At 42.2% G+C, this 23222-nt stretch overlaps 1 protein-coding gene and 1 pseudogene across 2 annotated transcripts in view; one reads left to right on the top strand and one right to left on the bottom strand.

Moving 5' to 3' along the window:
- The window catches only part of col4a6 (collagen, type IV, alpha 6), a 161488-nt gene that overhangs the window by 37986 nt on the left and 100280 nt on the right, over positions 1 to 23222 (top strand). The gene's annotated exons all lie outside the window — the stretch shown is intronic.
- LOC146635896 (uncharacterized) lies at positions 7642 to 9288 on the bottom strand (annotated as a pseudogene).

Below are 23222 nucleotides of genomic sequence, written 5' to 3'. Positions count from 1 at the left end.
AAAGACACCATGACAGATGAGTGTCTTCATCGAATCAGAGATCTTTGACTGAAGCTTTGAAGCTTGAAGGTTTTTTTTATCCAGACACTACAGATTTAATCTCAGTCTGGCTGTGTGTGACACTGAAATAACTTCTATTTAAATATGAAAAAAGACTGGAATATGCTCAATAAAATGGCAATAGCACCAAACTCAATGAGGTAGGTGGATAATGATGTGGGTACTCATTTCCAATCTTGTCCATTCTGGATAACACTGACAAAAAGCTTTGCATCTTTAACTCTGCCACCTCCATCTCAGCCTCCTGTCTGTGTCAATGCCACTGCTATGACGTAAATCACAGCAACTATCACTAACATCTTGCAAGCCTTCCTTTTCACTGTTTCCCCTAAACTGATAAATATTGACATGATAGCATGAAATTCTAGTTTTGTGTAGCGTTAGTGAGGGCCAGCCAATCAGAATGAAGTTTTCTTGTTAATCTGGAAGACTTCTCTCTGTGATGAGGTTTCAAGTCCTTTTTAATGTTTGAAAGAATCCAAATGAAGTAAGACAGATAAAAAAAGGGCAGCTAAATAATGTGAGCTCCTGCGGGATCCATAGAAATATGAAGTTGCTGAAAGGGCAGTTACATTAAACGGGACACACATCCACACACCCTATATATGCACATTAAGATAAGATAAGATAAGATAAGATAAGATAAGATAACCTTTATTAGTCCCACACGTGGGAAATTTGTTTTGTCACAGCAGGAAGTGGACAGTGCAAAAGTTATGAGGCAAAAATTAGAATACAATAAGAATAAATACAGTACACAACTGTACAGAATAGAATAAAATAAAATACTATATACAGTAGAATAAAATAAAATAAATATACAATAAGATAAAAATAGAATACAAATACAAATACTATATACAACTGAGTAAAAATACAACGATGACAGAAGGATTATTGCACTTAGTATTATTGCATATGTATGGATGTGTGTGCTTGATCAGTTAAAGTCTTTATTATGGAGTCTGACAGCAGTGGGGAGGAAAGACCTGCGAAATCTCTCCGTCCCACACCGTGGGTGCCGCAGTCTCCCACTGAAGGAGCTGCTCAGTGCTGTCACAGTCTGCTGCATGGGGTGGGAGATGTTGTCCATCAGGGATGACAGCTTAGCCGCCGTTCTCCTGTCACTCACCACCTCCACTGGGTCCAGAGGGCATCCTAGAACAGAGCTGGCCCTTCGGATCACCCTGTTCAGTCTCTTCCTGTCCCCAGCAGAGATGCTGCCGCCCCAGCAGACCACGCCATAAAAGATAGCAGAAGCCACAACAGAGTCATAGAATTTCTTCAGGAGTGGGCCCTCCACTCCAAACGACCTGAGTCTCCGCAGCAGGTACAGCCTGCTCTGCCCTTTCCTGTAGAGGGCATCTGAGTTATGAGTCCAGTCCAGTCTATTGTTCAGATGAACACCAAGGTACCTGTAGCTGTCCACAGCCTCAATGTCCATACCTTGGATGTTCAGTGGTTGCAGTGGAGAATGCTTGTGCCTGCGGAAGTCTACCACCAGTTCCTTGGTTTTACTGGCGTTGATCTGGAGGTAGTTCAGCTGGCACCAGTCCACAAAGTCTTGGGTCAGACCTCTGTACTCCTTGTCGTCCCCATCAGTGATGAGGCCGACTATTGCAGAGTCATCAGAGAACTTCTGCAGGAAGCACTGGGTGGAATTGTGGGAGAAGTCTGCAGTGTAGATGGTGAAGAGGAACGGAGCCAGAACCGTTCCCTGTGGGGCCCCCGTACTGCAGACGACCCTGTCCGACACACAGCCCTGAGTCCTCACATACTGTGGTCGGTCGGTGAGGTAGTCCAGGATCCAGGTAGTGAGGTGATGGTCCACTCCAGAGTTCACCAGCTTGTCCTTTAGAACCGAGGGAAGAATGGTGTTGAAGGCACTGGAGAAATCAAAGAACATGATTCTCACAGTGCTTCCAGCGGTCTCCAGGTGAGCGAGGGAACGATGTAGGAGGTGAATGACGGCATCATCCGCTCCAATGCCAGGCTGGTAGGCAAACTGAAGTGGGTCCAGTGATGAGCTTGTTAGGCGCCGAAGCTGAGCCAGGACCAACCGCTCCAGGGTCTTCATCAGGTGGGATGTCAGAGCCACCGGCCTGTAGCTGTTGAGGTCCTTGGGGCGTGAAGTCTTTGGCACTGGTACAACACAGGAGGTTTTCCAGAGCTGTGGGACTCTTCCCAACCTCAGGCTCAGGTTGAAGAGGTGCTCCATCACCCCACACCCATTAGGCCTGTAGATGGGTATTTAGACCAGGAAGCTAAGCTGATAATTGTCTGCACAGCATGCCAGTACAATGTGTCGCATACCTCTCTGTTGGTGTGCAGGAACACACACACCAGTGCTACAAAACATTTATTGCACGCGTCTCTCTGGACACCTATTGTTGTCTATCCATGGAGGGTTGCAAACGTCATACTTTGATAAAGCATAAACCCTTAGAACTCAAGAACAAAGAGATAAAAGAGTGGGATAAACAACCAAAATGTTGTTCTTTGTCACTACTGGACACAGTGTAACAGTGACACAGTGTCCATGTTTCGCTGTGTGGCAGGCAGGATGAGGACCCAAACGCAGGGCTTGGAACACGGAAAATTATACTTAAAATAGCAGCTTCTTTTCTGGGAAAACTCAACACTGAATACAGGAAAAAACTAAACTAGAAAATTAGGGAACTAAACTGGGAAAGAGGTGATTTGCTCACAAAAAGTGTTACCGTAAAAGCAAACCTCTCTCACAGAAGGCTTGTTTCTGAAGTTTCTGAAGTTGTGTCTAATCTTAAATCACATGATTCCTCATGGTCATGGCCTTCAAAGGTGTTTTTACAGTTATGTCCTTTTGTCACCCACATGTACTGAAGGAACCTTGGATTTAAATTTGGTATATACATTCTTAGCCTGTCTTTTATCTTCCTTTTGAACTTGACATAGAACCAAAGCAGCTATGTATTATTGAGACTCATGATTTGTCTCAGCCAGCTGTAGAGGTTAGATTGGAGTCATGTATGGAAAAGCACCAAAGGGTGTGTTGCACAATAACTAAGAAAAAGTCATTTTTTTAACCTTTCATTTTTGAGTCATTGGTTTTTCTCTTTGCTCTCTCTCTTTGTGAAGAGCAGGGTGAACATGAGAAAAGTCACGTTTAATACAGAATCCAGAAATGAGAGTACTAAGGCATTCATCTCCAATGTGACATGCTTATTGAGGGTCACAAATTTAACCTCACCTAGCTAATCTCATTAGTTTAACTAATGCTCTTCTGATGCAGATTGTATATTTAAGCTGTTGTAGGCTGTTCACAGTCCCATTTCAACCCCAGTGTATTGAAAGGCATAGAGGCACAGAACTGAGCCATACCACTGAACGTGATCACCACTCCAGATGGAAAATATTTTGTTTTTGACGAATTAGATTTTTTTCCTTCTGTATGTTAAATAAAATTAGAGAATTCTTTTCTTTGATAAAGCATCGGTCCAACTCTGATCTAATGCTCTTTAATTCCCTTTTAGCCTCAAGCTGCTTCTCAGAGGATTCCTTGTTAGTTGTCATAGATGATAATCTAATGTTCATTCAGAGCTGCCACTTGTCTGCCAGTGTTTGTTTGAATACCCACATCCCTCTGGGATGCAGTCTAACACTTCCAAGCCGGTATGATAGATTGCAATTGACAGGTTGAATGGTTTGCAAACTGCCTGTCAGCCAACATGCAGCTGAGTGATAGATTGCGATCAGACAGCAGGGATTGTTGAATTCCCGTCAGGAAGGTGTGCCTGTTTGACCAGTGGTGCAAGAAGAGCTGGAAGTGATGGAGGGTTTGGGAAGGTGGAGCAACTGCCTCCACTGTTTTGTCACTGTCTAGATGTCTGTTCTTCTTTCCCTAACTTTATACATGCTGTAAGCTTTTGCTTTTAAAAAAAAAAAGCGTAAAGTGTGCGTGTTAGTGGCAGCCACCAGTGCAGCGCCCAGGGAGCAGTGTGTAGGGACGGTCCTTGCTCAGGGGTACCTCAGGGTAGCCATTCAGTGGAGTCGAACCCCCGACCTTCCGATCATGGGGCCACCACTCTACCTACTGAGCTATCCCTGCCCAGGGATTACTTGGTGTACACCATGGTAAACTAATTTAACTAGCTTGGACTCGTCAAATACACAGCTTTGACTTTATGTGCTGCCAGGCCCATTGCCACAGGTGTATAAAATCAAGTTCCTGTCCATGCAATCAACCTTTACAAACATTTGCAAAAGAAAAGTTAAATAAATATAAATAAAGTTAAATGTGGACCTGAAATAGGATGCCACCATTACACAGAGTAAGCCTTCTGCCAAGTCAAATTTCTTCCTTCCCCATAGCAACTTAGCCATGAAGCACACAGTGGTGCATGCCAACACTCTGCTGACTTATTAAATGCAAAGTCCCAAACTTCCTCTGGCATTAGCGTCAACACAACAGCTGTGCGCCGGAGTCTTCATGGATAAGCAGCTCTTAGGTGTAGGTAGGTGTAATATATAGGTGACCCAGTGCCTTTATGCATACTGTGTAGCTTGGTTGCCCAGAGAGATACTTGTGAATTTGTGGTGAAAATTTTTTTTAAAGTAAATGAACTGGTTCTTATATAACACTTTTCTACTCTACCTGAGCGCTCTATACAACATGCTCTATTCACTCTTTCACACTAGCACTTTTTTCTTTGCTTTTCTTTTCTTAAGTGCTTTCAATCTAAAATTCGCACATCGGGATAGTATGCCCATCATATTTGACATGGAGGCTGGAGCAGCAAGGGACTGAGCCCTTTTCCACTAGTACCTACTCGGCTGGACTTTGCTTTGGTCGTTTTTTCCATTACAATCGAGTACCGCGTGATGTGCACAGGGTTGTCATAGCAATGTGGCAATATAAATGCCACAGCAAAGGAGGATGTTGAGGTGATGGGATACCTGCTCTTCGTTTTATGGCTTTTTGTCAGATTGGGACACCGTGGTGTTGTTTTTTGTTGTGTGTGGCCATTTCCCTCATTGTCGGGTTTCAAAAAGGGCTCATCAAGTGACACCACTAACTACCCAGTCAGTTGAAGCCTCTGATCGCCTCAGATCGCTTGGATCCCTGAGCGAGTAGGTACTAAAAAAGCATCTGGTACCAGGTATTACTGTACCACCAAATGGAAGACTTGTAAATCCAAGTTGAGGGTGCTGGTTTGTGAGCACCCTTGGCTTTGTGTGTGAGCAGGCAATTTCCTGTCCAAAACCCCCAAAATAATATAAAAAAAAAAAAATGAGTCGAGCCCTGCCAAGTCGACCAGAGTAGGTACTGGTGGAAAGAGCGGATAGAGGACTTGCCTTACCCCTTAGCCAATGTGAGGAAAAAGTTCTTGTCTGTTGCGACCAAAGATCCAGTTCATTTACTTTAAACTATCTGAAGGGAAGCCTAGCCATTTTAGTTTCATCCCACACGTCCTACTCCCAAAGTAATAATGCACAACTTCATGATTAACTTTACTATTAACTAACTTTAATATTAAATTGGAAGTTGTGTGTTATGTAAAAATATTTAAACCACTTCTTATCAGGCTGGAAAGATGTTTATTTTTATTTGTAGATTGTATTGTTTTCTTTTCGGTCCCAGCTGTTTCCACTTGGCAAAGCCACAAGTCAGACTCTTGGCCAGGTAGAAACCCCAGAGATGAATGTCACGTGGCAATAATAGTATTAAAGATGGTGTTAAAGATGGACAGCAATTAAATCAGTAACGAAAAACACACATTTTTCAAATATTTCTCTAAATTAATCTTCTCTGCCACCCAAACCTTTCCCCTCTCTCTCCTTGCTTCCTTCTGCTGCATGTTCCCTTCATTCCTAGAAACCTGATTTGTGATTAAAATTCTGTACAGGATTAGCCTCCAGATACATAAAGACAGGCTTCAACAGGAATTTCTATACATTGTGTTGCCTTTAGCTACACTTTGACATGTGTAACACACAATCTCACACAAACAAATAGAAGTTTTTACTTGTCAATACCTTTCACTCGGCACTGTCACCCACAGGTTTATACAAGTCCTACAACACCACAAAGAGAGATTGCAATCACCTTGCAATCTACCTTTTCCTCACATACTCTTTTTTTCTCCACCTTTCCTTCCATTTGCTTCTATTTTGTTGTATATTAAGGTTATGATTTTGAAAACTGCCATGCTTTATTGCTAGGTTTGACTACAGATGTACTGATTTATGCTCAGGTGTACAACAGAGCGAGCACGAGCAGCAGAGTTTCATTATGTACGATTTATGATCTAGGAACATGTCAGTAACAGGTTGAGTGGGTAGCATGCTCCTGCTTGGTCACCGTGTGCATGTGTGGCTGCACGTGTGAATTCTGCAGTCATCTATGAACACCCTTGAAATGTGCTGTCTCGTGCAAGTGCAGATGCTAAATATTATAGTTTAAGGGTGCACTTTTAGTGCCAGTTTAAAAATTTCACTTGATTTAATTTAATTTCATCTGCTCAAGAAAAAGTGAAAGAGAGATTAATTCTTTAAAGGGACACATAGTCCTTGTTTCAGTTCTAATTTGCATTATGAAGCAAAATCAAAAGATTTTGTGACTCTAACCTTTATATCCAACTGCCCCTTCATTTTCTTCAGGGTCATGGGGCTGTCAGAGAGTAAGATGCATCCATGACAGCTCCCCTATGAGATGCGTGCATGTCTTTGGACTGTGGGAGGAAACTTGACTACCAGAGAAAATATTTTATCATCAGATTTGGCTCCTTGTCAGATTTAACAAACTGCGGTTCTTTTAGGAGTCAAGTGGGAGATCCGGGCAAAACAGGAAAAGACAAGAAGTAGTTGAAATCACTTTATTCAATCAGGAAACTATTTAAATGACCTATGGAAAGCACTGGTAACTAAAGTGAGAAAGCATAGACATGAACCTGGAAGAAATGGCAAATCGGCAGTACAGGAGAAGGATGTTAGACAGGGCAGAGTTTCCAGAGAAAGTGCGTCCACAGTAGCATGATGCAATCCACTTCTTACTTTGTTGTATATTAATGTGCTTTTGTTAAAGGTTTTCAGTACAGTATTTATTGCATCAAACATTTGAAGACATTTAATGTGCAAAATGAATAAAATCACTTAAATTAATAATAATAAGTGCAATAAAAAGGTTCTGAAGAACGAAGAGTGACTGGACCTTCATGTCTCATCCAAGAGGCTTCTTCTAAACTTTAAGGTTTTAGTTGTTTCTTTATTTTTTTGCCCATCCTTTTTAACCTCCCAGGACCCAGCGTCCACATATGTGGACATCACATTTTGGGTTGTGTAGACCAAAATGCTAAATTTTGCTCTACAAGGGCCTGATATCCACTTATGAGGACATTATACTGCCACATTGAAATTTAAAAAGAATATCCTCATATGTGGATGTCATCTTTCTCAGAAACAAAAATCAGATAAAAAAAAAATCTCGTAATTATTTTTTTTCACATTCATCAGGATCCAATGAGCCCAAATACCAAAGTGAAATTGAAAATGCATGCCATGAACAAGTTCTTAGGAGGATAAAGTCAGGGTTCCCATTTAACTTTAGCATGTTTTGTTGGTCAAAGTCTGATTCTCTGTCTTCTTCAGCCCCGCCTCCTCTTTGGCGTTGCAGAGATATCCATCACCGTTCCTGACATTTTTCAGCATGACATTTTTCTGATGTCTGCAGAGAACAAGAAGACAGAACATAAATATTAGTCATTGCAGTTTTAACCGTCTTTTAATGCTTTCAGTGAAAGTGAAAATCAAAGATTTTACACTGTACAGCTCAACATGAAGACGAGATCTTTAAATACAGTCTCGGTGTCTGTCATGGTCCTGGGTCATTTTGAACAAGCATTCTTAGCTTTCCTGTGGTTTTGGATTTTGTTACTTCTTTATGTTCCTAGGATTGTTCGGTTTAGTTTATTTGGATTCCCTCTGCCCTCTGTCTCCTTGTGTCTGTGCTTATATTGTGGTGTTAGTTCTGGTGCCATGTTCCCACTCCTTGTGTTCCCTGTTCTCCTCATCCCTTCATGTATTTCTTCATGTTCCCTCTCTCTCTCTCCCCAGGCTGTCTCTGTGTACTTCCTGTGTTACTTTTAAGGTCCACATCTTGGTGTCAGCGTTTTCAGTTTTGTGTCCTCCCCATCCTGTCAAGGGTAATTGTCCTCAGCTTTGTTCCCCGTGTGCTTCAGCTTCCCTCATTACCTGTGTATTTATGTCAGTCTCCCTCTGTCCCATGTCGCATCGTCCCTCAGTGTTGTGTGTGCTTGCCTGTGTTCCTCTGTGAGGTTAGCTTAGCCCAGTTTAGTTTTGTATCTCCATGAATAAAAAGCCTTCTTTTACTTTACTCTTTTACTCCCCGTGTCTCGTGAGTCGTGCGTTTTGGTCCCCCCCTGTCTGCACACAGCCATTTCCTGACAGTTTCAGTCCATTTAAAGTCTTTCACTCAGTCTACAGTGATACTCGTTTAAACTGTGAACTCTGAATGTGGAAGAATACCTGAGTAAACAATTAAGTTTTACAATGAAGTGTAAAACTATTTAAATGTGGTTAGTGTACTTACCGTCGGTGTGGTTGTAGGCTGTGAGGTGCTGCCCGGTGGTGGTGGTGATGGTGTGGAGACGTGCAGGTGGACAGCAGAGCGGTGTCTCTCTGTCTTCTCCACGTCACAGTAATACACTCCGTCGTCTCGGAGCTGAGCTCGCTTCACGGTGAGGGACAGGTCTCCTCGCTGGTTCCAGTCCGATGGTATGGACACTGGCCTTTCATCATAGCCGTCCCCGTAGGTGATTTGCTTAGACCGAGGATTCAGCTCCAGCACCAGCTCTCCGTCTCTCCTCCAGCGCACAGATTTCACAGCCTGTCCAACTGTAACGGAGTGACATGGCAGCGTGGCATCCTCTCCCCGGAGTGCGACAACTTTATAGGGTAGAAAAACGTGCAACTCTTCCAGCTCCCCCCTCTGTTTGTAGTTGCAGGTAAACGGGTAATAGCCGTGATCGTTGAAATCTGCTCTCTTTAATATCAGAGAGTCGGAGCTGTGAGCCATGTGGTGCCACCCATCAACTGGTGGCGGAGTGTACATTTTCCCGTCTTACACTCTTCTATGAGGTGAAATCTAACATTGTCTCCTATAGTGGCCTGGATCAGTTTACCAGACGCCCAGCTGATAAAAAGAAAAAGAAGTAGTAGAAGGAGATGCATTCTGAGAGCGGAGCATCTACCTATCAGCTGGCTTTTTATTGTCACAGTGGATGGTGCAGAGGAGGAGAAGTACGTAGTGGAAGAGAGGAGGAGTCCAGTGGTCAGGCAGGCGAGCAATTAGTATGTAATGTCAGGAAATACTGAGATAATGGGCTGATGGGCTGGCGAAGACTGGTCCTTTTCATTTGGAGGATGTGTCAGAAATTAAAGAGCGGGACCACGGCTCCAATCATTTCCCTTAGATGCTATAAAGAAATTCACTGTATAAAAGGAGTAGTGAGATGTGTGTCTGTCCGTGTGTCTGTGTGCAAGCATGTATTTCACAAGCTTTTGAGGATTATGCCAACAGATGGAAAGCTTTATTAAGACACCAAATTTCTTAAATCTTTTATTTCTTTCTGCATTTATTTCTGTAGGAGCTGATTAGTCACATAACAAAAACCTCTCTCCAGCTAGACTGTGACATCTGTCTTTGGTGAATTTTTGTAGGAAGCCAAGTGATATTTCGCTGCAGTGTTAAGGTGTGTCCGATTTACACAAGCAGCTCACAATCTCTTTTGGATGACCTGTTTTGTGTGGGTGGCACTTCTCACACATTGTTGAGGAAACCTGTGAGAATGCAGTTAATGCGTTTTGTGGACTCTCCTGAAATCTATTCATGTCCAAACGGACAAAAATATTCACAGCTACATGGAACCCAAGTGTTCATGGCAAGCCTCGCTTTTTTGCCAACATGCCAACCCAACACATTTTTGCTTTGCGAGAGAGACTCATCTGTCTCCAAAGCTAAACACACACCCACCCATTTTGCTGGTGGTCTTTGTAACTCCATCATTTTAAAAATGTTGCCAGTAGTAGTTAATCTCCATCTTTTCTTAAGTGTTAAAGTAGCGAAGTCGGAGGTCATGTTTAACTTCTGTATAGGTTACAATCCATTCCTAATGAAGGCACATCTTAAAAGCTAGAGAGAGAAATTTCTGCAGAAATTTGCTGACAGATAGTTCTCATCTGTGCTCAATCAAAAGAGCACCACAAGATTGGCATGTTTTCCAAAAGGTGTCCAAATACTAGGAGGGGACTCATTCGACTCCATGACAGCAGCCTGTGTGCATGCCTTTCCCTTATGTGCTGCTGTCTCTTTCCGTTCTGGCTTGTTGGATGTACAGACAGTGTACAGAAAACCAAACAAGATGAACCGATCAACTAAAAGTCTCAAACTGCATTTAAGGCTGATGGTTGATTTTGAACGAAGGGAAGAAATTGAATCGCAATCCATCAAACAGTATTCAGCACAAATATCAGCTTGATGCTAGTAAAGGAAAAACCACAGGGTCTCGAGAACTTGAAAGAAAGAGGCGACTTGACTTCTTTACATTTTTGAAGATTTTTCACCTTTCATGCAAGAGGTTTCTTCAGAAAAAACAGGGGATATCAAGGCAATAAAAACGGGGAAAAACTCTCATATGTAACTCTTACCTGGAATCATTATTTCGTCAACTGGAAATATTGGAAATACTAAAGCCAAGGAGCTGGCTGGATAGATCATGCGGGAGTGAGCACACACAACATCACTTTCTTTAAATTTGCCCCTAACCTAATTGAACAACACCGACTTTCTCCTGCGGTCCCGGGTGTAATGTCTGGAAAGGTTTAGGGGGAAGTTAAATGTGATTCAAATCTGATAAAAGTGTCTGGTGCAGTCCAGCTTGTGTATAAATACATATTAGAGATGGTGGTACTGCTAGATCAACCCATCCAATAGCTGTGGAGACATTTTCCTAAAAGATAAAAATGACAGCTTTATGGTGGTCGTTGAAGAAAAGGGGAGAAAGCAAGGAGGATTCAGCCTTGGTGCACATTGACTGATTGCACCCTTCTAATATTTGTTAGGATATTTGACAGATGGTACAGAAGTTTGTGGTTCTCAAGAGGGAAGCTCTTCCTTTTACTGATAAGTGATGGAAACATGCACTGTAGCGCTGTGGAGTCCTTTCTCTGGCCTTGAAGAACAAGATGATCAGTCGCATGAACATTTGATGGTTAACTGCACATTACCATTACCCCATTTGTAGACGTATGTACATACAAACATTCAAACACACATGCAAGCCTTTCTTTTTCACATACACCTCTGTAACTGGCTTTGCTATGGACCCACAGGATTACAAGTCGGATGACCAAACCTTTGGTCTGTCACTCAGACTCGAGCAGTAGATCCTAACCTTTGTGGCTTGTAACCCCTTCTAATAAAGAAACTGCCAGCTCTTATCACTGATTATGGCCTCCTCAGAACATGCCTAAGAGCTGTTGTTCAGTCTCCAGCTGGATCATATGACTATATTTTAGAGGCACGGTGGTTCAATGCTTGCATTTGCACATACAGCCAAATTGATAATCACCGCTTAACTTACCATTCATATCTGGGGGAGGAAGTTGGGATGCTCAGGACTCCATGCGGTAATTAGAAACATGGTGATAAGAAATTGTTAGAATATCAGTACAAACTATAAAAACATGTTTTTCTTTCAAGCTATCTTCTCATTAGCTTGACATAAAACTTGACATGAACTTGAAGTGTAGCCAGGTTAGAGGCAGCTGCCAGAACTTTAAAACTACAGTTGACCCTTAGTTTTAAAGTCCTGGCAGCTGCCTCTAATCTGGCTGTACAAATCTCAATCTGTGTTGATCTGCAGAAGATAATGGATGTGGTTTGTGTTTACATTTCTGGGTGACATTTTTATTGGAATACACATATTCATAGTTTAACCTAAATTTAACGGTTGAATTCAGACATTGATTCTTCATCCCTAATAATTTTTTCACCCTAGGTTAATATTGAGCTAATTCTGAAATCATGACTTAATATTCCATTATTTCCATTATTTGTGAATGTTTGTATTGTGGGGCTTGCACGTGTTTGGGCATGAGTTAAATGCATGGAAATTATTGATGAGATAACAAAAAACATGCTGTGTAATTGCAGTGATGGGTTTCCCACCAGCAAGATTAATGACTTCTAGATAACACACACTAACAAACACACACATACATGCACATGCAATATGTCACCCATCTTCTTTTCCTTGTGGGTGGCCTTGGTGTATTCACCTCGGGAGCCTAGCTGTTAAGAGATCAAATATACACGCACATTCACACTCTCAGATACACACCTTTACTTGTACACTTTTGTAAATCACTCAAATGCTTGCTTTATTTTGTCCCTGCATGTGAGTCGGGCAACCTCAACCTTGAACAAAAAAGAATTAGCAAATTCATCTAGAAAATAGCTTGTAGTTACATTTGAGGTTTAGTTGGGGTTTAGTTTAGTTTAGTTAGGGTGCTACATTTGGTCCATGCTTTGGATTGGTATACAAATTTGAACCATGACCTACTTACAGGAGTGTTTCAGATTCATGAAGCAAGGCCTACAAGCCTCTTTAGAAGGGGGTGGATTTAAAAAAAATGCAAAGATTTAAAGCAACCTGACACCTGACAAGTCACAGGTTCTCATCTATGGCTACAATGCCACAAGCTGCAACCCAATGTTAAGCTAACGTATACGTGAAACCCAACCTGTCTTGCTAATACATTTACTGATGTGTTAAGCTAATGTTGAAGCTAAGCTAATAAACATGTGCAATTTGAGCTTCTTGTGTCCGTTTAGCTTTTAGAAGATTTGGAGTACAAAAAGGAGATGAGAGGAATACCTGAAAGATTAGAGTCTCTGTTTTCCTTAGACTTTGGGTTACACAAAGCCAGTCTTTTTTTTAATTAGGCACACTTAATATTGAATTTCAATAAATCCATCTTGGATGAAGATGATAAGATGCAGTTGGGGCAGACTACAGTTTATAATGCTGTTGAACTTTATTGGATAAAATCTTTTGTTTTAAAATTTAAAACATTACATTTAGGTGTCTAAAAATCAGAATGCATTATTTTACGTCATAGATTAGACAAACACAAATGTATCAATAAAAGTTTACAGGGGATAAATTTCTAGAGAATATATGACATACAGCCACAAATTTATCTGCATGCTAGTTCTGATTCTAACATTAAAACCACTGTCAGGTGGCCGCATTCAGACCAAGAGCACTTGGCAGCAGCCTCCTCCAACAGGACAGTGCAACCTGCCACAATAGCTTAATAAACATGTCATTGATCATTGACAAGTTATTGATCCAGCTTTCAAACCATCCATGTCCAAAAGCTGACTTGATAACCTAAATTTATGTTTTTTTGCAACTAAAAGTAAATACAAAATTGCCTAAAAGATGATTAATGAACATCATTGGGATTGCTAGGTCTGGATTGTTCCTTCCACTGGGCCCTACATTTTTACTTGTAACTTCCCCCTCCCACACAAACGAATGAAAAGGCTGAAAAATTATAGTCATCCCCATCTTTTTAACGCTTGTTTGTGTCGTAGCCTTCTTAATGTCCTGTGATAAAAGGGAGAGGTGTATTAGAAATGCCATGCTCTTATCAAACTGAATCCATTAGCTCTCAGCTTTAAACACCTGCCCCGCCCTGATCTCATTTACCTCTGTTTTTTTTAAAAAAAAGGACTATTTAAGTGGAGCAGTGTCCTCCCTCTTGAGCCAGAAGTATGCCTCTGACCTACAAAGTCACCAGGTTTTTAATTGTCTCCACAGGGGCCCCTTAAGCCCTTCACATGAAGCAGAGTGGTGCCTGGGGCCCATTCTGTTTAAAACCTCAAAGGGTACCACCTTAACTGTATGTGTGTGTGCGTGCGTGGGCATGAAAAACAATGTGTTGGATGTGTGTGTGTGGTCTGCTATCAAATAGAAATCAGCAACAGGTTAAAGTCTGCTAAAGAGGTAGCTAGAAACTCATCGGTCCCATACATGAGTGTGTGTCTGTGGGTGGGTTAAGACCCCCTGCAGAGTAGACCGGTGGAGAAGATGAGCAGTGCATTGTGATGTGCTGTTTTTACCGTAGCTAAGGAGAGAATAGCATTACCATCCAAAAGGCCTTCTGTTGTGCTTGGAGAACCTTTAAGTGCTGCTCTGTTTCGAGCTACTTTTAGTGTGTGTGTGTGTGTGTGTGTGTGTGTGTTCGTGCGTTACCTAATTTTTATTTAGATCATTGAAAGTTGTCTAAAACATAAAAAGGTTGTTTATTAATCCAACTTAAACTCAGTTTTTAGGTCATTAGTGTGTTTTAGTCTTTACAAGTATACAGCTTATATATAGCTTGTATGGGAGAATCACAGTGGTCCAGTGGTTAGCACTGTTCCCTCATAGGAAGAGAGTCCTGGGTTTGAATCCACTGGCCAACTTCCTGTGTGGAGTTTGCATGATCTCCCTAAACTTGCGTGGGTTCTCTCTAGGTGCTCCAGAGTCCTAACATGTGCAGTTAGGCATGCAGTTATGGAGTTGGGCTAATTGGCGATTGGCATAAAAAGTGCATTGTTTTTTTTTTTGATGGATAGTTTACAGTGGGGCAAAAAAGTGTTTAGTCAGCCACCGATTGTGCAAGTTCCCCCACTTAAAATGATGACAGAGGTCAGTAATTTGCACCAGAGGTACACTTCAACTGTGAGAGACAGAATGTGAAAAAAAATCCATGAATCCACATGGTAGGATTTGTAAAGAATTTATTCGTAAATTAGGGTGGAAAATAAGTATTTGGTCACCTCAAACAAGGAAAATCTCTGGCTCTCACAGACCTGTAACGTCTTCTGTAAGAAGCTTTTCTGTCCCCCACTCGTTACCTGTATGAATGGCACCTGTTTGAACTCATCATCTGTATAAAAGACACCTGTCCACAGCCTCAAACAGTCAGACTCCAAACTCCGCCATGGCCAAGACCAAAGAGCTTTCGAAGGACACCAGGAAAAGTATTGTAGACCTGCACCAGACTGGGAAGAGTGAATCTACAATAGGCAAGCAGCTTGGTGTGAAAAAATCAACTGTGGGAGCAATCATCAGAAAATGGAAGACATACAAGACCACTGATAATCTCCCACGATCTGGGGCTCCACGCAAGATCTCATCCCGTGGGGTCAAAATGATCACGAGAACGGTGAGCAAAGATCCCAGAACCACACGGGGGGACCTGGTGAATGACCTGCAGAGAGCTGGGACCAAAGTAACAAAGGTCACCATCAGTAACACACTACAACGGCAGGGAATCAAATCCCGCAGTGCCAGACGTGTTCCGCTGCTGAAGCCAGTGCATGTCCAGGCCCGTCTGAAGTTTGCCAGAGAGCACATGGATGATACAGCAGAGGATTGGGAGAATGTCATGTGGTCAGATGAAACCAAAGTAGAACTTTTTGGTATAAACTCAACTCGTCGTGTTTGGAGGAAGAAGAATACTGAGTTGCATCCCAAGAACACCATACCTACTGTGAAGCATGGGGGTGGAAACATCATGCTATGGGGCTGTTTTTCTGCCAAGGGGACAGGACGACTGATCCGTGTTAAGGACAGAATGAATGGGGCCATGTATCGTGAGATTTTGAGCCAAAACCTCCTTCCATCAGTGAGAACTTTGAAGATGAAACGAGGCTGGGTCTTCCAACATGACAATGATCCAAAACACACCGCCCGGGCAACAAAGGAGTGGCTCCGTAAGAAGCATTTGAAAGTCCTGGAGTGGCCTAGCCAGTCTCCAGACCTCAACCCCATAGAAAATCTGTGGCGGGAGTTGAAAGTCCGTGTTGCTCGGCGACAGCCCCAAAACATCACTGCTCTCGAGAAGATCTGCATGGAGGAATGGGCCAAAATACCAGCTACTGTGTGTGCAAACCTGGTAAAGACCTATAGTAAACGTTTGACCTCTGTTATTGCCAACAAAGGTTATGTTACAAAGTATTGAGTTGTATTTTTGTTATTGACCAAATACTTATTTTCCACCCTGATTTACGAATAAATTCATTACAAATCCTACCATGTGGATTCATGGATTTTCTCTTCACATTCTGTCTCTCACAGTTGAAGTGTACCTCTGGTGCAAATTACTGACCTCTGTCATCATTTTAGATGGGGAAACTTGCACAATCGGTGGCTGACTAAATACTTTTTTGCCCCACTGTATATGAAGCAGCAGTTGCAGGTGTAAGTAAGAAGTTTTTAATCCTTATACCTAACCAAAGGAAGGAAAAAGTGAAGCGCATATGTAACCACGCATGCACCTTATGCTGCTGCCACCCTGCAGGCACCCATGTTTGGGACTTGGGTATCTTTCTGCCCCAATTGATGCATGAATAGACTGGTGCCAAAAGAGAGATAAGGATGAGACGCAGACAGCACCTGATAAAACAGAGAACACACTGTTGGGAGCGGACGTTTCGTGGACTTTAACCATCCAGCTCTCCACCACATATACCTTTGTGACTTCTAAATGCTTTGTGAGTGTTAAAACTACCTGGGCATGCTCTACCCTATAGTGAGAACATGTATCATATAGACCAGTAGAGTCACTGTAGTTGATTATCATAGAGTAAGTTTGGTGATGTCAGAGGCACAGCTGGCAACTGGTGTAAGGAGTCTCCATTGACCAGATTGTGTTGGTCTGAGCAGTGTGGTTTTTTTTTTTAAAGAAAAAAGCAGGTAAGAGGCAGTAGGTGAGAGAGATGATAGATAAAGTAGAGCAGGAGAAAGAGGAAATAGACTCAAATAATGGAAGAGGCAGGAAAAGACAGAGATGCAGAAGGGCAGACGGTTACGGTGGGTGAAGAGACAAAAAAACATATCAAATGAGCTGTAGATCAACATTGTGTCAGGGCTGCTCGCTGTCTTTATTCTGCAAAGGTCATGGACTGATTCACAGACACATACTTGCAGAACTAATAAAAAAGGTACATTGCTTGTGTGCGTGCATGTGTGTGTGTGTGTTTGCATTCATTGGCGAACGGGTCAATAGCTTCACATCAGGACAATTTATTGACTCTTTTGCATCACTATGAAAGCCATAAATTACCGGAGTGATGCTGATCAGCTTCCCAGCCTCCTTTATTTCCCCCTCTGTCCGTCACTCTTTCCTCCCCCGCTGTCCATCTGTAACCCCCCAGCCCCGCCTCTATCTTTCTTTCTTCATGAGTCTGTGTGGAGGCTCATTCAGAGGGCACTGGGGCAGAAGGCTCTGACAGGAGGATGAAAGAGACAAAATTAAAGTGACCAGCAAGCAACGGGGAGGAGGCAGCAGAGGAATTTCACATCAGAGCGTAATAATGTTGTGTTGTAGCTGTGTATAACGCTCACAGCAAATATCTGTTTTTTTTTTTATGAATAAGTTACTTTAAATAAAAACCAAAAAACCTCTCACAGCTAATTTTCACATTGTCACTGTATTCATTCCTAAAGCAGCTCCAAACATGATCTGTTGGCGAGTGCTTAAATGAAAACACACTACTGAATTCTTTGTTCTTGCAGTGAAAAAAGCCATGTAGTGACAAGTTTAAATTCCCGTTTCTCACAGCCCAAAGAGATGAGAAACTTTGTCCACCCCCAGGTGTTCAGTTCACAGTGACATATATGAAGAAAAGCAAAAATTCGCCTCCTTGCCAACAGTTTTTTTTTTCAGTTCCCCAGGCAAAGATATCCAATAATGCCCAACCGCCGTTCCTTTATCCTTCATTCCTCACTACATTCCTCTCCACAACTATGTCTTCTAACTTTTAGGCCTGCAGGCCGTGCAGATGTACCGATGTGCCGAACACATATAACATTTAAAAACACGAAACTGACCTGGTCACAGAGCTTCCAGGATGTGTGTGTGTGCATGTGTGGTGGTGTGTGTGTGTGTTCACAGACCTGCACATGTCCTATCACCTGTTCCAGGTAATTAAGATAATTTCAGCAGATGTCTTCAATTGGAGTGTAATTACAGAGGCATTTCTAGATAAAGACAGACTTTGTGTGTGTGTGTGTTCATGTGTTGCAGAGGTGTTGTTTATCCCATATGTGTTCATGAACACATGAAAGTGATGTGTTAGCTGTGGGCTAAAATACCAGCATGCACACATTAGGTTCAGTAATACTGTATTTAGTTTAGTGCATGATTTTTATGAATGATATTCTTAAAGATACACACGTAAAATCATCAGATTTTCTTGCTAACAGAGAACTCAGAGGAGTTTTTAATATGTATTTCTTTGCTGTTGAAGCTCAGGAGTTTCTTTTTTTTCACATTTTCTTAAAAATGGTGCTTCATTGGATGTGGTGCATTACGTATGTATATATAAATATGTCCATGGCATGACCAGTGATATTGGGACTCATTTGTTATGTCAAGCTACTGCCATTTAATGTTGCTAAATCTGGGTTGTTATAATATTAAAGAGCTGTCTGTCACTTTCAGATGAAATTTATCCTAAAAAAAAACTTCCTCCTCTTCTTTTAGCTCTTCTCAGTTTAGTTCATGGTGTCAGTTGCTAGTTTCAAGTTTTCTTCAACAGTGTTTATTTTGTATATTAAGCCTCCTGTTGTTGTAAAATAAGCAGTGATTTCACAGAATTTCACCAATGTGTGAGCATACAGTGTTCTCAGTTTCCCGGTCAGCTCAACCTTTTGCTTGTGTCATATGGGTTCAGTTAACCAACGCAACCCAAATCATCAAGCGGAGACCTCACAACAGCAGTCCACAAACCAGTGGGTGGACTATGAGCCATCTTTTATATACTGAATGATTTCAACAGGATAATAAAAAAAAAATCCTCATAAGCAGGAAATAACTGCACCAATTTGTCCCCCAAAAAGCAGAACTCTTTGGTCCTGGGTCAGTTTTGTTGTCAGACTTTCTTCCTTTCAGGAGCTTGTTTTGAAAGTACAAGCTGCTCCATAAAACATGACCAAAACGACATTTAGAGCATGTTCTGAACATCTAATGGGCTTGGAAAGAAAAGCAACAGGACTTTTTTCAGCTGTCTAGACGCTTAAAGAAGTCATGGCCTGGTTGACCGAGAACCTACACGTCCTGTTCTGGATATTTTTTCCACTGTATTTTAACTCATCACTGAGCTTTTTTTCACTTGATTATTAGGTTTAGGCACCAGGAATTCCTGAGTTAGATTCAAGACAATTTTGTGGCTTTGACACATGATCCCCGAACACTGAAAAAATGATGCCTACCCACTGCGCTTAAACTTGTTCTTCATGAGCATCCTTGTGTGGGAGAAAGAATTTTGTACCACTCCTGTCATAATACAGCAGTGTTTTGTGACCCGGACATGAGAGCAGGACAGCTTGACATATTAGGGCTGTCATGATACGTTGTGTGGCAGGCAGGGGAAGGACCCAAGATGCAGATTCACAGACACGGGGATAAACTCAAAAAACACAGCTTTATTGCTGGCCACGGGAAGCAATACAAAATAAACTAAAACTGGGAAAACTAAAGCATGAACTGTACAAGGAACCGAACCACGGGGAGACTTACACACAACATGAGGGAGAACGCGACGCCGAACAGAGGGAGACTCAGACAGAAATACACAGAGGGTAAACGAGGAAAGTGGGCACACACTGGGAACACAGGTGACACTGATAATCATAACGAGACAGGGCGGGGTGAACTGAACATGACATGTACAGGCACAGAGGTTCAGACAGGAGGAGAGAGAGCACGGGGAAAACACAGACATAACGGGCTGGGGAAACATGAAACAACCACAAAGGGAGACGAGGGCTCATAAATACATAGAGGGCACACAGGGGGGAGAGAGAGCACGGGGAGAACTTAGACATAATGGGCAGGGGAAACATGGAATAAAACATAAGGAGAGACGAGGGCTCACAGATACACAGAGGGGCACACAGGGGGTAAAAGCCATGAAGGGAAAACACTTAGGGAACAACACAACAGGGCAACTCGGAAAACATGGCCTAAATAAGGAACGAAATACAAAAATACAAGGAACTAAGAATACTGGGCCCACATGGCCCAGGACCATGACAAGGGCACGCAGAGAACAAATGTAAATAAAAGCAGAGTCCGTAATAAATGCAAGAAATTAGCTGGTGACTCCAAAGTGCTTCTGCATAAGTGTTTATTTCTCTGTGCACATTCATTGCGTGAATGCATGGCAGCACATGGTTAAAGAACCTTAACATACTGGGACAATAAACAGATAAGGACAAGCTCATGCATTTCCAACCTAAAATATGCACGCACATTTACACACTTTGGTGACATTGTTGAGTTGCAATGGTGTAGAACTGTGCATAGGGGCATTGGGGGCAAACAGAGTCAGGCAGCTTCTCTGTCAAATGCGGGCATGTCCATTCAGCGCTCCCATCTGTGATGATTTGGAATGAACTGCACTGAGGTCGAGAAGAGTGCCATCAAATATCACCTTGTGTTTGTTTTAAGGGCCCGTCTGCATTTCCATGATTGGGCCAGTTGGGTTTTCAGTAATCCAAAACCTTGCCAAGTGGACGTGTCATTTCTTGGTGTGATTTTTTTCTCCTATTAGTATTATCATTATTATTATTTTTTGTTATTAATGGTTTTATATTATTATTAGTCAGCAGGTGCTATTTTATAAATGAAGTTGGCTCGACTTGATTTGAGTTGCCAAGATGAACGCCAAGGAGAGGTGTTCTGCAGACGTTGCCTGACCCAAAGTTAGCACACATGTACGTAAGCCGTGACAGAACGATGCCTATGAGTGGATACAAAGAGCAAACTGGGTGAAAGGTTTGAACAGGCAGGAAATTTTAAAGACGTGTGCTTTACATTCCTACTTTGATAGACAAACATGTGAATTACAGGCAGTTGCAGACGGGAAATTTACTGTAAACATTTCTTAAGTCCCCCTTTTTATACCAGTGTATGTCTAAAACAAACACACAATACATCTGCACAAAAACCTAGTCCAGGTGAGCATCCAGACAGGATGTGACCCTCCTCGTCTGTCCACGCTCCGTCTTGACCCCTGCGGTGTTTGGCTTCGAATCAGGATGCTAGCGTGCATGAAAAATTCAAACGAGCAACTCATTCAACTCAACCTCCCGCTAATAATATCTTGTCAATTTCTATTCACTCAGATTTTCAGTCTTCCAGGAACAAGCAAACACCCACTGCAGCGGAGATCAAAAACAAAAGACTCTTAGTGCCAAAGTAGACTTTCTCAAAAATTGTTGGCAGGACAAAAGGTCACATGGTGCTTGTATGGTCTTGTGTCGAGTCATTTTCTTAACTGTTATTCTGGGTTGTTGTTTGTGACTGATAAAGGATAGTCAGGCAGCCTGTTTTTACTTCAGCTGCACTAAAGGCCTGTCATCAACTGTGTAATTGAGGGAATGTTTGAAAATACTACAAAATTGACAGGTGCTATTAACATTTCCAAAGCCCAAGGCGATGCTTCCAACATACTTTCTACAGAGCATGAAATTCTCACAGTTGACCAGTCGTTTGTGTTGGGCACATCGACATGTTATTTACAACTAAAGATGCTCCAAGGAGTTCATTCCTTTGCGGGAAACATTTGCTTGTTTAATACATTTAAACTGAGAACTTATTGGAAAATGTTGAGAAATGTGACATCTCTCCAAACTATTAAGCCCACTGATCATGACCACCCGCCACTGCAGTTGAGAACACGACATTCCTGATCTCTCCGATTCACGTCACTGGAGACCCACTTCTCCCGTGCCCTTGTTCCCCCTTCCTCCTGAGGTCCTTCCTCTACTTCATGGTCAGGGAGTTGGAAGAAAGGATGAACTATAAACTCAAAGGAGGGATTCAGTTCGTCTGGTGATAACTGAGTTTTTGAGTTTTCTAAAATAATGTAGCGGCTACACAAGGGTCATCATAACGTTAGTGCAGGTGGGGAAGAGACTGTCTGGTTGTCTGTTCATAATCATAGTCATCCTTATTTAAAGAAAAGAAAAACAAAGACAGATGCATTTAATCCTTCATTTCAATAACCGGATCTCTAGTTCTCACTTTGTAAGGCCTGACTAGACGTCTCTTACACGGAAACAACATCGGCATCTGCGCGTCTAGGATTCCCTCTTTGTCGTTTTGACCTGGGGGCGATACCGCCAGGGTTTCAGCCATGTTTGCCGGCAATCTGTGTGATTAGGTTCAAAAGGAAAGCAGATCTGAAGAGAGACCTTTTGCTACATACCTGATACAAGCCCCCCCACCACCATCACACACACTCGACTGCACACACCCTTTCTGCACACTCGTATGGTGATGAAGGACAGCTATGTCTGTCTCTTGTCACATCCTGTCGCTCTTGAGAAGATAAAGAAGACATGCAAAGTACACACACACAGACACACACTCAGTCTGTACTTGGCAGCCAGAGAGGTGAGATTGACATCTTGACTTTGGTGTCATGGATGGCTGGTTTTATGTACGACATAGCTCTATATAATAGACATTGTAACACGGTAATTGAACAGTTTATTAATTATCATTTCAAGCTGACAGCTATAAACTTATTTTGAGGTTTCCAACAATGTTGTAGTGCATTAATTCATCAACACCCTCCTCTGTTTTTTTCCTCCCTAACTTCCCCATCAGTGTTTATGGGCTGCTTTATGGTCCCATTAGTTTCTCCACTGGTTGAAGTGCCTCCCTTATACACCATATTTGCCTGAGTCATCACAACCCTGACATAACTTTAGTTCTGTCCATGTTCAGACAGGATAATATCGAGCTGAGGCGATAAAGTGGTTGATAAAAAAGCAGAAAGATTATTGTGTCTGGGCCCTTGACGATCACGTAGATCATTTATTTAAACACAGTGTAGGAGTGGAGTACCTGAGGGGTGCAGACTTACACACCTGGTTTGGAGTTGCTCTTCACTTCCTGGGTCACATCAGCCGTCACCTTGAAGTGCTTCAGGGGAAGAAACATCTGGTCGAGAGTCTGATGATTCAATGGTTTTGGGTTTGGGATTTAGAAAAGAAGCTAGGGCCAGTGTGCTGGCATTAGGAAGTTTCCTA

Source organism: Diplotaxodon limnothrissa, linkage group LG3, assembly GCF_057381915.1.
Source record: "Diplotaxodon limnothrissa isolate DT_005_m linkage group LG3, D_limnothrissa_male_GT1.1, whole genome shotgun sequence".
NCBI lineage: Eukaryota > Metazoa > Chordata > Actinopteri > Cichliformes > Cichlidae > Diplotaxodon > Diplotaxodon limnothrissa.
The sequence above is the reverse complement of the archived record's forward strand: the minus strand, read 5'-3'. Positions and strand labels throughout refer to the sequence as shown.